General features: G+C 34.8%; 1 long non-coding RNA gene across 1 annotated transcript in view; it reads right to left on the minus strand.

Moving 5' to 3' along the window:
* LOC145739872 (uncharacterized) overlaps positions 1 to 13,131 on the minus strand; it is a 175,970-nt gene that overhangs the window by 19,470 nt on the left and 143,369 nt on the right. The gene's annotated exons all lie outside the window — the stretch shown is intronic.

Raw genomic sequence — 13,131 nt, forward strand, 5'->3', positions numbered from 1 at the left:
CTGCACGTCCAGAGCAGTAAACAGATATGTAGTTCCAGGCTCCAGACACCGTCCCAATTGTCTTCAGAAGCCGTGTTAAGTGCAGTGAAGTGCCGCGAAGAGAAGATAGAATCCCCGAACAAACAATAGTGCGCGGAATATTAGTGAATCGCGAGTGAAAAGTCTCCCGCCTCAGTGTTAAAGCATAGAACCATTAAGTTTTTTTTTACAAACTCTAGAGGTAAGAAAATAACAAAAACATTTATTTTTATTCCAATTGTTATATGTTTTCTTTTATAATTTTTCTTTTGGGGTATGAATCGGGATATTTTTAATTTTAATTCTGTGAAAAACTAGGGGCTATACTTTGTTGATTAGTGTTTACATGTAACTATGATAAATTTTGTTTGTGTCGTAATAAGGGGGAAAATCCATTAAGGATATTTTTATGTTACCTCTTTGTTCTATATTAAGATTTGAAGAAAGAGATTAGAATTTGTCGTGTCAAATTTCTATTATATTGCCACCATGATTAAAAATTTAAAAGTATAATTAATTTAATGTTATTTTGTTTAGAAGACTTGCATAGTAAACTTTCTGTCAATATAGTTAATATTGTGAAAAGCTAGGGACTACCTTTTGTCGGCCGGGGGAATGTGTCACAAGTAGATTTTCGTTAATTACTTACTCAGCAAATAATCGGCCACTGACCGAAACAAGTCGTCGACCACTTGAGTTGCAAAATAAGCAATCGAACCTTTTTAGAACGGAAGCTAGCTAAGGTGTTGCAATCGCCAGTCAGCAATAAGTCATCAATTGTTCGGACAATGATCCAAGTGCTTAGACAATCAGTTAAGAAATTGAACTGACTAAGGGATCGCAATACCTTACAATAAATAGCCGAGAAATTTGGAAGGAAGAGGGAGTCAGAAATTATCCGCGAAAACTAAACGGTTCGGCCGCGAAAGTTAAGGGAACTCTACCCTGACACTTACCCTCGTCCAAAATGGTTTGTGAATTAATTATCATGTAAGTACAAGATAATTTGAATTAAACCAACTTATGTCTGACAATGCTTTTTATAAATTCAGTATTCATTTAATCTTTCTCTATGAATAAACGTTGTTGTTTTTGTTATCCAATCTTTGAGTTTAACTTGACTACGACCCCAGCCTACACGTCCCCGCGTTACGACTAAAAATTTCCCCCTCCCCCAGATCGTGACAATATATTTATTAGACCATCAAACTGAAGTAACAGTCATAACGCCCTACATGTTTCGAGCATATAGATGCTCATCTTCAGAGAATATAAAGAATCTAAATCAACTAAAGAGGTTACAACATAAGTGGGAAATGTACATTAAAGTTGAGAAACTATCGCCAACTCTCTTTCTCAACAGGGGGAGACAGTGCGACCCAGGTTAAAAATTAAATAACTTAAACATTTAAAAAAAAAAAATTTGGAGTAAAATTTTTTTTTGTATATTAAAAAATATATTTACCTATTTTGGAGAAGGTAGAAAAACAACACTAAACTATAGTTGTTGTGCAACATCTGGTGACATCCGTACTCAACTCTATGAGTTAGAAAGTATAGATGGCGTTTCCAAATCTAGGAACAGTCTAGGCATCATTCGGTAAACACCAGCGACACAGGTCAGAGGATTGGAATTGATAAACAAAAAACAAAACCTCACCATTTTTAACTATACTATTCTTAAATTAATTATAAGGGCTAGACTATACCAGGTGTCCAAGAGCACCCTGGACATAGGAGATTAACATGGAAAAACGGTTTTGATTTTTTTGCGCCTGTACGGTTCATTTAATGGAAAAACGCTTTAGATAAAAGTTGTAGAGCACATTTTCGGCTATCTACTTGTAATTTTTTCAATACCGTAGATTTGACCATTAAGACGAAAAACGGATCTAAAATTCGGAAATTTTAAATCTCCCGCCAAGCGGTCGTTAAGGAAAGTTTATATCCGGTCGTGCTACCAACCTTTCAAAATCAAAACAAATCGTTGTCAGTCATTCTGTAATCAAAACATTCAAAACAAGTTTATTTAGTAATAATTTTGAGTTACTACCCACATACTGCGAAGAAAATACAAATAAATCGTGATAAAAACACTTTATCAGTAGCCACAGCCCAAAATCTGGTAAGTTGCATTCATAACCTCATTCAATGTCTCTACTAAACTTATTTACTTTGTAGCAAAATTCTTAAAGAAAACACTGGTTTTGCTTGCATATATTTAATGAGGATGACCGAATCACCTATCTCAAGCCTCTTCATAACACTACCAAACGATTTAAAGTGATGAAAACAGTGGACAATGAAAATCTTTGAGGATAAGTTTCCTACTGTACAGGGACAACAACAAAGGGGCCAAATACTTCCTTCGAAAGTGGTGTGATTTAGTTTCAATGTGCTTAACTTCATGGACTATCATCAGCGAGGGTCTTCACCAGTGTTGCAACTAAAACTTAAAATGATTCAGTGTTGATATCTGACTTAAATCTCAAAATTTGATGTGCCTGTGAAATGTGAATAATCTTAAACTGGCTATAAAACCTCTGAGAAACCCCTTCTAAGAAGAGAATATGGACTTACACAGTCAAATTATCAGTCAGGTGACAAAACTTTTTGTATATGGGTAGGTATTGTCGAAAAACCAACTTTTCAATTGAGCTATCTACATGAGCTGTTCTATTCTAGGTTTAGGTATTAACATTATAATTGTGTTCTTTTTTCCACACACTCAATTGTTTCAAATAGAACTTTGTACACTAAACGTTTGTATTAATTATTTATTCACAGTTCAAGGTACAGTATACATTTTCTTCAAGTAAAAAGCTTAGGTACAATAGGTGGCAAAGAAAACTGGTCTTACCACATAAACAGTGATTGTTCCACAAATTGAGTGTGAGTGGGTGAACCTGTCACCATACAAGCTATGCTAAAAACAAGTTTGTCTTACTAACCTAATGTTTGTTTGGATAATAGTGGAGTTCCAGATTAGCAAAGGTAGGTGAAATGTAGTGATTGAAAGTCTCTAAAGAGAAACAATTTGCTTCTAATTCAATACACCATGTCACAGGACATACCTTTACTAATCAAATGTGAACTCGAGTTACACATTACTTGCAAATAAACTATGTTTGGTTAGTAGACATTTTACAAGTATCCTTGTAGGTGAATGATGTTCAAGTTAACTAATGGCGCTAATTAAATATCAGTACTTACCTTACCCTGTAGAGATGGGAAAAAACATTGACAATCAGTTATAAAAAATGCCTTTTTATTAACATCATACAATGTAAAACCACTTAAACACTATGGTGTGTTGATAACACTACAACACAGAAGGATACAGTAAAACTATCAGTCACATAGGTGACTAAATTGCACCACTTTTGAGGGAAGTATTTACCCTCTTTTGTGGTCCCTGTATAGTAAAGCAACTTATCTTCAAACATCTGCAGGCCTTCCTAGTCCATTGTTTTTATCACTTTAAATCGTTTGGTAGTGTTATGAAGAGGCTTGAGATAGGTGATTCGGTCATCCTCATTAAATATTTGCAAGCAAAACCAGTGTTTTCTTAAAGAATTTTGCTACAAAGTAAATAAGTTTAGTAGAGACATTGAATGAGGTTATGAACGCAACTTACCAGATTTTTGGACTGTGGCTCCTGATAAAGTGTTTTTATCCTGATTTATTTGTATTTTCTTCGCAGTATGTGGGTAGTAACTCAAAATTATTACTAAATAAACTTGTTTTGAATGTTTTGATTACCGAATGACTGACAACGATTTGTTATGATTTTGAAAGGTTGGTAGCACGACCGGATATAAACATTCCTTAACGAGAGGGGGAGATTTAAAATTTCCGAATTTTAGATCCGTTTTTCGTCTTAAAATCTACGGTATTGAAAAAATTACAAGTAGATAGCCGAAAATGTGCTCTACAACTTTTATCTAAAGCGTTTTTCCATTAAATGAACCGTACAGGCGCAAAAAAATCAAAACCATTTTCCCATGTTAATCTCCTATGTCCAGGGTGCTCTTGGACACTTGGTATATAGAACCTATGTAGGGAGCTGGTAGGGAAAATAAATAAATCTAATGATGTTACTGGAGGTGACTACGCATTATCAAACCAAATGAATAGACACTTTCTAACTGTAGTACCAATTTATTAAGCAAACAAAAACTATTGCCATTTCAGTGTAACATAAATGAAAACAATCAATCAATGTTTCTCAAGCCTGTAACAAAAGATGAATTGTTAGAAATCGCCGGTAAACTAAAAAATATATACACTTCGGGAGATGACAATATCCCAATATGTATTGTTAAATCAAGTATAATACAACTTCTGGATATATTGAGGGATCTTATTAACAACTCACTGTGTGCTGGCATCTTCCCTGACGAGCTGAAAATTGCCAACATAAAGCCTTTATTCAAAAATAAGGGACAAACAGAAGACCCTAACAACTACAGGCCGATATTTATACTTCCCAGTTTCTCCAAAATATTCGAAAAAGTAATGAGTACTAGGATTCTAAATTTCTTGAATTGCAATAGCTTGTTGGCAAACAATCAGCATGGATATTTGACTGGCAGATCTACAAACACGGCTATCTTTCAATTTATCAAAACTGTTATGGACCACTTAGAGCACGGGGGTATTTTTCTGGATCTGAGCAAGGCATACGATTGTGTTAATCACGAGAATCTGCTAGTCAAGTTATCAAAATATGGGATAAGGGGAAAAGCAAGTGAATGGATCAAATCATATTTGTCAAATATGGTAGGCCGCAAAGAGTGGTAATAAATTCGGCAAAATCCGAAATAGGTATAAGCAATACGGGGGTTGCTCAGGGAAGCATTTTGGGTCCAGTTCTTTTTGTTATTTATATTAATGACATGTACAATATGGGAGAAGAATTTATGTTAACGAGCTATGCAGATGACACCAACATTCAACTATCTGGCTCAGACCTGCCTGGCCTTGTGGTCAAGGCTCAGTATGCCTTACACCAAACCTCTAATTGTCTCAAACAGAATCAGCTAATACTGAACACCGAAAAAACAAAGTTAGCAATTTTTAAATCAAAAAATAAACGTCTAACTGTTAATGATTCAATACATGTAAATAATGAAACTTACAGACTAAGCAGTAACGTGCAGTTTCTTGGAATTACACTTGATGAGTTTTTGTCATGGGAGAGACATATTGAGCACTTGACCGTAAGGTTAGCCAGAATAGGTTACGGAATAAAGACAATCTCGCAATATGTAAGCTTGGACTGTGCAAAAATTATATATCATGCAAACTTCGAATCTGTATTACGATACGGAATAATTTTTTGGGGAAGTGATTACAAAAAAGGTTATTCGAATAATACGGAAAATGAGTCCAATAACTAGCTGTAGAGGTGTTTTTAAAGAACTAAATGTGTTAACAACAATTGGTGTGTATATTTTTGAATGTTTAATGTTTGTATATAAGCATAAAGATAAGTTCAACATGACCCAAGTACGTCAATATAATACCAGATCTAATAGTGTGCCTCTACCAACTCACCGCCTGAAAAAAACTGAAAACGGTCCATATTATTCTTGTGTTAAGTTATATAATAGTTTGCCAATGTCACTTAAGAATCAAACCAACATAATATTTTTTAAGAAAGTATATATTATTGTACACAGGAATATTATAACAAACTACAAGGTAGAAATTTGATCTAAGTAAGTAATGAGTAACCCTTTCTTTTGGTTTATGTTGGCATTGCGGATATTACAGTAAGATAGGTAAAAGCAGCATCCACCTATTGATTTATTGACGCTATTTCATTTTATGTACTATAAATATGTAATTTGAAATAAAGAAACATTATTATTATTATTATTATTATAGATTGTATCTGGATCAGGGTGACCCCAGAAAAGTAACCGCGGCCCTTGAACTGAAAATACCATTCCACACAGGCAGTAGGAACAAAATGAACAATGAAGATGAGGAATTCAAAATCGTTAAACCTACCATAATAAGCTGTAAACAGCGACGAGAAGGAAACCGTTGATATTCGATTTCAAAAGCTATAGGTGGCGCTGATAATAAGACCGTTAACAACGCGAACGCATGTGACTTACAAAATTGAAATTGACAGATGAACAAGTCGTTGTCACCCGTCAACAACGCCACCGTAGCGCGATAAGAAAGGGAAAAAACCAAAAGCAAAAGTAAAGAAACAACTTATCTTAATTAATTAAAATTAATCTTAAAAGTTTTAAGCAAGATTTAAATAAAGTCAAAATAATATCAATTATATAATTAGGAAGCTTACTTAATACATGCGAGACATAGGGGAGTTTGGAGGTAGAAAAATCACAAAGAGAGGCTAAAGTTAGGCGCGAGCAAAATGGAAAAAAGAAAGAAAGGAGCAAATGTGGTGGCAGGGTTAGAAATACAGGGATACGAAAAAGGCAGGGGCCGAGTGATTAAGCTGCTTATTTAAGCAGATGTGTTGACTGCTTTAGTCGTCTTATTTATTTCTAAAACTTCCACAAGTTTAAAAAGATTGCCCTTTTCACATAGATGTAGTGCGTTGAACCCTTGTTCAATGTTAAAAGAGTGAAAAGTGGAGATGTCGAGCAAAATTGGATTTAATGGAAGTTTTATGTAAGTTCGAATTTTGTTGGTTTTTAATTGCCTCTCTATTGTGTTCCTGGGCCCTGGTGAAAAACTTTCTTCTAGTTTGACCTATGTAAACGGCCGTACACTATGAGATACAACAAGACAACTGTTATACCCCAGATCTCTGAAATAAGGGGGTGGGATCGTTCAAATTGTATAGGAAACGCCTGGAATTTTGTTGGACTTTAAAACAGATATTAATGTGGTGTCATTTGAAAATGTTTTTTAATTGTAATGAAACAGTGCCATAAAACGGTATAGGGAAAAAGTTAGTTTCTTTATTTTGGTCAGGTAAAATTAAATTTGTGTTAATGTATTTGACAAAGTGATTGTAATAAATTTTATTTATTAAAAAAGTTCGGTGTTAATGTGATGTTGAAACATTGGGATGCTGAATAGGCAATGGAAAAATGAGTTTAAAGATAAAATTTTCTGGTTAAAGGGATGATTGGAGTTGTGGGGTATTAAAAAATCTGTGCTGGTTGGTTTGTTGCAGATTGAAAATTCTATGTGATCAACTGATCTGTAAAAGAGAATGTCAAGAAAAGGTAAAGTATTTGATAGCTCAATGATAAACTTGATCGAACCAAGCAAATTGTGGATGTAGTTAAAAAAAACTTGGAGTTCAACAGTAGTACCATTGAAAATACATATTATGTCATCCAAATATCTTTTGTAGAAAATTACCTTGTTAAAGGACTGGTAGGAACTTAGTGTTCGTTCAAGAATTGCCATAAAAATGTATGCTAATATAGGTGAAGGTCGCTTGTTTACTGTTGCTTTTGTTTCGCTATCTTATCCCGCTACGGTGACGTTGATGACGGATGGCAACATGACTTGTTCATCTGTCAATTTCAATTTTATAAGTCATTTGCGTTCTCGTTGTTAACGGTTTTATTATCAGCGCCACCTATAGCCTTTGAATTGGAATCTCAACGGTGTCCTACTTTTCGCTGTTTGAACGTTTTTTTAAATTCTTCATTTTCATAGTCCATTTTGTCTATACTGCCTGTGTGGAGTGGTTGTTTTTCAGTTCAAGGGCTATGGTTACTTTTCTGGGGGTCGCCCGGACCCAGGGCCAATATAGCTCTTATAATTAATTTAAGTATAGTAGTTTAGTGTTTGGTTTTTCTTTTATCTCCAAAATGGGTAACTATATTTTTTTATACAAGTTTAGTGTCTAGTTTTTCTTTTTTCTCCAAAATAGGTAACTATATTTTTTATACCAGGTGTCCAAGAGCACCATGGACATAGGAGATTAACATGGGAAAACGGTTTTGTTTTTTTTGCGCCTGTACGGTTCATTTAATTGAAAAACGCTTTAGATAAAAGTTGTAGAGCACATTTTCGGTTATCAACTTGTAATTTTTTCAATACCGTAGATTTGACCATTAAGACACAAAACAGCTTTAAAATTCGGAAACTTTAAATCTCGCGCCAAGCGGTCGTTAAGGAAAATTCATATCCGGCCGTGCTACCAACCTTTCAAAATCATAACAAATCGCCGTCTGTCATTTTCTAATCAAAACATTCAAAACAAGTTTATTTAGTAACAATTTTGAGTTAATACCCACATTTTGCAAAGAAAATACAAATAAATCGTGGTAAAGATAGTTTATCAGTAGCCACAGCCCAAAAATCTGGTAAGTTGCAATTATAACCTCATTCAATGTCTCTACCCAACTTATTTATTTTGTAGCTAAGTTCTTTAAGAAAACACTGGATTTGCTTGCAAATATTTAATGAGGACGACCGAATAACCTATTTCAAGCATTTTCAGCACTTTAAACCATTAAAGTGATAAAAACAGTGGACAACGAAGGCCTGCAGATGTTTAAAGATAAGTTGCTTTACTATACAGGGACCACAAAAGAGGGCAAATACTCCCTCAAAGGTAATGCGATTTAGTGACCTATGTGACTGCTAGTTTTGTTGTATCCTTCTGTTTTGTAGTGTTGTCAACACACCATAGTGTTTAAGTAGTTTTATATTGCATCATGTTAATAAAAAAGTATTTTTTATAACTGATTATCAATGTTTTTTTCCTAGTTCTACAGGGTAAGGTAAGTACTGATAATTAATTAGATTTATTAATTAACTTGAACATCATTCACCTACAAGGATACTTGTAAAATGTTTACTAACCAAAAATAGTTTATTTGCAAGTAATGTGTAACTCGAGTTCACATTTGATTGGTACAGGTAGGTATGTCCTGTGAAATGGTGTATTGAATTAGAAGCAAGTTGTTTCGGTTTAGAATTTGGAACTCCACTATTATCCAAACAAACATTAGGTTAGTAAGACAAAGTTGTTTTTAGCATAGCTTGTATGGTGAAAAGTTCACCCACTCTCACTCAATATGTGGAACAATCACTGTTTATGTGGTAAGACCAGTTTTCTTTGCCACCTATTGTACCTAAGCTTTTCACTTGAAGAAAATGTATATTGTACCTTGAACTGGGAATAAATAATGAATACAAACATTTAGTGTACAAAGTTATATTTGGAAGAATTGAGTGTGTGGAAAAAAGAACACAGTTAATTATAATGTTGTTAATAAACCTATAATAGAACAGCTCATGTAGATAGCTCAATAGAAAAGTTGGTTCTTCGAATGGACCTACCCATATACAAAAACTTTTGCCACCTGACTGATAATTTGACTGTATAAGTCAATATTCTGTTCCTAGAAGGGCTTTCTCAGAAGTTTTATAGCCAGTTTAAGATTCTTCACATTTCACAGACAGATCAAATTTTGAGATTTAAGTCAGATACCAACACTGAATCATTTTAGGTTTTAGTTGCAACACTGATGAAGACCCTCACTGATGATAGTCCATGAGGTTAAGCACATTGAAGCTAAATCACATCACTTTTGAAGGAAGTATTTGGCCCCTTTGTTGTTGTCCCTGTACAGTAGGAAACTTATCTTCAAAGATCTTCATTGTCCACTGTTTTCATCACTTTAAATCGTTTGAAGTGTTATGAAAAGGCTTGAGATAGGTGATTCGGTCGTCCTCATTAAATATCTGCAAGCAAAACCAGTGTTTTCTTAAAGAACTTTGCTACAAAGTAAATAAGTTGAGTAGAGACATGGAATGAGGTTATAAATGCAACTTACACAGATTTTTGGGCTATGGCTACTAATAAAGTGTTTTTATCACGATTTATTTTTTTTCTTTGCATTATGTGGGTAGTAACTCAAAATTATTACTAAATAAACTTATTTTGATTACAGAATAACTGACGGCAATTTGGAGAGTGTGGAGAAGTGATAGGATCCTTCGGACTGGGAGAGAGAAACGAACGCGGAGATCGACTATGTAGTTTTGCTACAGAAGAACAGATGGTAATCACTAATACATTCTTTAAATTACCGTTACGTCGACTGTACACTTGGAAATCACCACAAGACTCTTCGGATCACCTGGTGAGAAATCAGATCGATTATATCCTGATTAACAAAAGATTTAGGAACTCAGTGACCTCAGTAAAAACGTATCCCGGTGCCGACATTAAGTCAGACCATAACCCACTTGTTGCCACATTAAAGCTAAAACTAAAGAGGATAAAACGGAAAAAAGTTAAGAAGTATGACCTTCGACAGCTGAAAAACGAGGACACAAAGAACAACGTAAAACAATATATAAAAAGTAGAATTACTTATACGGAAATGGAGCCCAATATAGAAAGCAACATCAAGAAGCTGGAAGAAACCAGTCAAGATATAGTCGATAAATTTCTGCAACCAAAAAAGGTAAAGAAAAAATCATGGATGACCGACAGCATATTAGATATGATGGAAAGTAGAAGGAAAGCTAAATATAGGGATACCACCAAATATAAGCAAATCGATAAAGAGATAAAAAGACAATCAAGGACATCCAATAATGGACAGAGAACAACTGAAGTCCCATTGGAAACATTACGTAGAGAATACTTTTAAGGATGACAGAAACAGGGTTTCACTCAATACTGAATGCAGAACAGGGCCCCCCATCATGTACGAAGAAGTAAAGACGGCTATTAAATGCACAAAGGATGGTAAAGCAGCGGGTCCCGACAACTTTTACTCGGAATTCCTGAAACTAATAGACGAGGAACAAATAAAATGGCTAACAACAATATTTAATAACATCTACAATTCAGGAAAAATTCCTCGAAACTGGTTAAAGTCAACCTTTATCGCTCTGCCTAAAAAATCAAACGCTAGAAAGTGCGATGATTATTGAATTATTAGTTTAATGAGTCACCTTCTTAAAACTTTCCTAAAAATAATCCATAAGAGAGTCTACAAGAAATGTGAGGAACACATAACTCGGACACAGTTTGGCTTTCGAGACGCATTGGGCACACGCGAGGCACTATTCGCGGTTCAGGTTCTGTTTCAGCGCTGCAGGGACGTCAACTGTGACATATACGTCTGCTTCATCGACTATCAGAAAGGCTTTGACAAAGTAAAACATGACAAATTGATGTCGATCTTAGAGTTAGTCGGACTAGATGACAAAGACCTCAGAATAATCGAAAACATATATTTTAATCAATCAGCAGCTGTCAAAATCGAAGACCAATTGACCGAGGAAATAAAGATAGAGAGGGGAGTACGACAGGGATGTGTACTATCCCGTTTACTTTTTAACGTCTACTCCGAATACGTTATGAATCTGTCTTTGGACGACGTGGATGAGGGAATCCTCATAAACGGCGAGCGGCTGAATAATATCAGGTACGCAGACGATACTATCGTTTTCGCGGATAGCTTAGAGGGTCTGCAGTCGCTAATTACACGTATCGCAAACTTCAGCAAAGAGTATGGCCTTGACTTTAACATCAAAAATACAAAATATATGGTTATCAGCATGAATAACATACCACCTGGACAACTACTAGTTAATCAACAACCAGTAATTCGCGTCTCAAACTACGTTTACCTTGGAACGAATGTTAATGACAGATGGGATCACTCAGTTGAAATCAGACAGAGAATAGAAAAGGCCAGATCAGCATTCACTAAAACCACGTCTTACCACCACAGGACTTTTCAAAGCAGCAGTCAACAAGATCAGAATAGCCATGCTAGTAGCCAACATTCGAAGCGAAAGAAGCACCTTAAGAAGAAGAATTTGTTAGGATTTTGAAAGGTTGGTAGCACGGCCGGATATAAATTTTCCTTAACGACCGCTTGGCGCGACATTTAAAATTTCCGAATTTTAAAGCTGTTTTGCGTCTTATTGGTCAAATCTACAGTATTGAAAAAATTACAAGTTGATAGCCGAAAATGTGCTCTACAACTTTTATCTAAAGCGTTTTTCCAATAAATGAACGGTACAGGCGCAAAAAAAATCAAAACCGTTTTCCCATGTTAATCTCCTATGTCCAGGGTGCTCTTGGACACCTGGTATTCCATAAAGTTAATAGGATACCATCGTTATGCAAATTAAATGTAATTGTTCTGTAAAGATGTATTTTTATTTAGGATATAATAAGTTTATTTTCATCAAAATTAAACGAAATGTTTGTTAATTAATTTCTACATCTAATAATGAATTCAATTATCATTCCTCGCTAAATTATCTGATTTAATTTTTATTTGCGAGTGGACAAAGCATTATATAAAAATTCCTATCTCGAAAAGCGCTGTTAGCCTACTGCGTTGGGTATTTTAAAAGCATTTCTCTGTGGTAACTGGATGAAAGGTCAAGTGAGTTTTTATTGTAGACGATGGAAGATAAAAGGCACGATGTCGCATAAAATGTATTCCCAATTTATACTTGTGTCCTTGCGGTACTCGATAAAGAATTCAAATCTATGATTTATTTAGCTCGCCCACATCTTGGGTGGTTTTTAAGTTACTCAACAGTTGCGGCTTATACAGTAATTTAGTTGAAAAAAAAACACAATTACCATTAGACTGAAACTTATCATTTAAACTGGAACTGTAATTGCATATTATCTCTGATTCTTTGCTGATGTTTAACTGAAAGATAATGTAAGCAGACCACCACAGAAAAATTTACATAAATACATACTCTTATCGTTTTATAAACCTTAAAATGATAAATAGGTAAACTAGAGATATGACGTTTTTTCCGAGCAAATTAAACCTAGTAATTGGTAAAAATACCTGGAAACGTGATGGCACGATTCTCTCGTGAATCAACGAGGAAGGGGTTATTCGAAGCAAAATTTATTAGTTACATGGTTCCATTGTGCATTCTCCTATATTACATTAATACATCAGCATCCAGGCCATAAGATTTACCTGACATTCGTACAGTACAGACTTATGATTATTAGACTTTGGTTTACATTTTCCAACTTTGCAGATACACCATAGATAAACCATCAGAACAGTATGGCACTAAACTTTGCAATCTCATCGAACCAATTCCACAGAGTGCCCCACAAGGAACAACGCATATTAATTATTACTTCCA

This window comes from Ips typographus, unplaced genomic scaffold (assembly GCF_016097725.1).
Source record: "Ips typographus isolate SLU unplaced genomic scaffold, UJ_Ityp_2.0 IpsContig73, whole genome shotgun sequence".
Classification (NCBI taxonomy): Eukaryota; Metazoa; Arthropoda; class Insecta; order Coleoptera; family Curculionidae; genus Ips; species Ips typographus.